We start from the raw sequence: 2,413 nt of genomic DNA on the forward strand, positions 1-2,413 counted from the left end.
AATTCATGTTAAAAAATGATGGTAGACAAAATTTGCAGCCCAACAATATTTAATTAGGTTGTAGTTTACAATACAACAGAGTTGATCAAAATTGATCTGGGTCAAGCCGGAGTCCGTGATGGCCGCTTAGGCTCTCAGCTCCGCCGTCTCCGCTGCTTTGTGCACTAATCCTGAAACCTATCCTGACCCTGAGCCGCATTCCTATGAAGAGGAAGTGTGGCAGCTTTCGGTGACGTGCTCCCGAGAATTTCATCAGCGGTAGATCCGGAGAAATGCTTCCGCTATCTATCAGGCCCCTCCATAGCCATGGACCCAGGCTTTGCGTGCGAGGACAGCCAGCCCCTGATACAACAACACGGCTGCCTGTGGGCGGGGAGGAGCCGACCTGACCGGAGTGATTCGCCCGCACTGTTTGACTGTTGCCACAATCTCCGGTCCACTAAGCGGGTCGAGTGCCGGTGGCACATTAAGGAACCATTGGATTACACTTTATTTGGGTTTTTCTCCCGTGCACTGCTCGGCTGCTCCTTACACTTCTCCCGACGTAAGTGTGAGCGCCATTTTGTGCACCTCGGGATATGTGTTTTAGATCTGAGGGCTTTGGAGTGCGATAGAGATCCTGTCACTGCTGAGGCTGCCTCTGCGGCAATTTATGCAACACATGGAGTTCGCCACTTTTGCAGTCGTGACTCAATTGTGCTCCGATGGGGGGCGAGAGGATGCCCGATCGGATGCGTGGACAGTGACACTCTAACTAACATGGCGGAGCCTGCTGAGAGCCTTTGGTAGGGACGAGTGCCGTGGATTGGGCTCATGGAAAGTCGCCAGGGGTCCGGGATGTTATGATTGCCCTTGGTGCCCTTCGCGTTGCCATGGACTGCAGTGCTCCCGACCTGGGAAGCAAACTGGAAGCCATTATTCCCGTGGCTGGACACGATCTACAGGACTTTCCGTGCGTCATGACATTGTGCCACACCCTAACACTTGAGCAATGTGTATGCTCTTTCGGTGGACATGGTGCGTTGGAGGGCCAGGCTCCCTACGATGACTACGGAACTGCTGGCTTTCGCCGGGGACTGGAGCTTGTGCTGCTTATGGAACTCTCTCACGGTACCCTTGACTATACACTGTTGTTTATGGCTGGCGTTGGAGGACAGCCACCGGCTTTCTTTGTCGCCCCGCGTCGATCACCATGGCGGCTGGTTGGATGTACTTTGTTGGTGCACTCGATCGCATGGGACAGGGCTGAGACTGCTTCCTCGAATAATGGCGTTGGTTACCTGGTGACTAAGTGGGGCGCGCACTGTCTTGACTGCCACTGTTCTCGCTTTTTTGTTGATTGGTTGTCCTGGCTCGGGTGGTGGTGACTGGGTGCTGACATATTGATTTTTCTCCTCCTCCGCTTTCTTTCTTTCTTTCTACCTTACTACATTTCGGGTCTCTCTTTTAGGGCGACAGGCACACTGCTGGGGGGGGTAGGCCGTGGGGGGGGGGGCCTGGGGGGGGGGGGGGGCAGGGGGGGGGGGGGGGGGGGGGGGGGGGGGGGGGGGGGGGGGGGGGGGGGGGTGGGGTGGGGGGGGGCAGTGGGGGGGGAGGGGGGGGGGGGGGGGGGGGGGGGGGGGGTGGGGGGGGGGGGGGGGGGGGGGGGGGGGGGGGGGGGGGGGGGGGGGGTGGGGGGGTGGGGGGGGGGGGGGGGGGGGGGTGGGGGGGGGGGGGGGAGTGGGCGGGGTGGGGGTTGGGGGGGGATTTTCTTTCTAGCTCTTTGTTTCCTCCTTGGTTCTATGGACCTCTTTTCTTTTTCTTTTCAGTATTACCGTTCCCCAAGGTCTCCGCAGTGCTTTCGGTTTTGGGGGATGGGGCGTTGGTATGTTATGACACGTGATTGTGCTGGGGTTCATCCTGATTTGTACGCGTAGCCCTTCATCCCTACTGCATTTGTGTTGCTTGTTGACCTCTTCCTTTGTGCGGACTACCTGCAGGACCTGGAACGATTGCTTGGTAGTGATCCTGTGACTTAAAGATTTGAAAATGAACCTTCATTACTCCTGGCTGCCTGCATACATGCTTGCTCATACGTTCTGCCCTGCCTTTGCAGGAACAACTGGCTGTGTGCTGCTATATTATCCTATTATTGCTTTGCTATTATCATGACTTCCTTAGTGGCCGGCCAGGTGGTTGTAGGCCTCTGCCTGTACTTGCTTGCGCTAATAATAAAGGTTCTCCAAAAATTAAAAAAAAAATAATAATTGATCTGGGAAAGAGTACCCTGCCTTTCCCTAAATACCTCTTTCACCTGAGACATTAAATTTTTCTTTATATTCCTTAGATTAAAAAACAGCTCTGGGAAACCTAGGTCCATGAAACTCCCTTTGATATAATTGATCCAAGGGATCACCTGAGCATTATCCTAGGA

At 55.0% G+C, this 2,413-nt stretch overlaps 1 long non-coding RNA gene across 1 annotated transcript; it reads left to right on the forward strand.

Moving 5' to 3' along the window:
• Positions 1-1,518: 1,518 nt before the first annotated feature.
• Positions 1,519-1,692, forward strand: LOC147683378 (uncharacterized). Its single transcript, XR_015301041.1, has 2 exons — positions 1,519-1,565; positions 1,596-1,692. It is a non-coding gene; the product is annotated as an uncharacterized LOC147683378 (long non-coding RNA).
• Positions 1,693-2,413: the final 721 nt, after the last annotated feature.

This window comes from Lissotriton vulgaris, chromosome 11 (assembly GCF_964263255.1).
Source record: "Lissotriton vulgaris chromosome 11, aLisVul1.2, whole genome shotgun sequence".
In the NCBI taxonomy this organism is placed as follows: Eukaryota; Metazoa; Chordata; class Amphibia; order Caudata; family Salamandridae; genus Lissotriton; species Lissotriton vulgaris.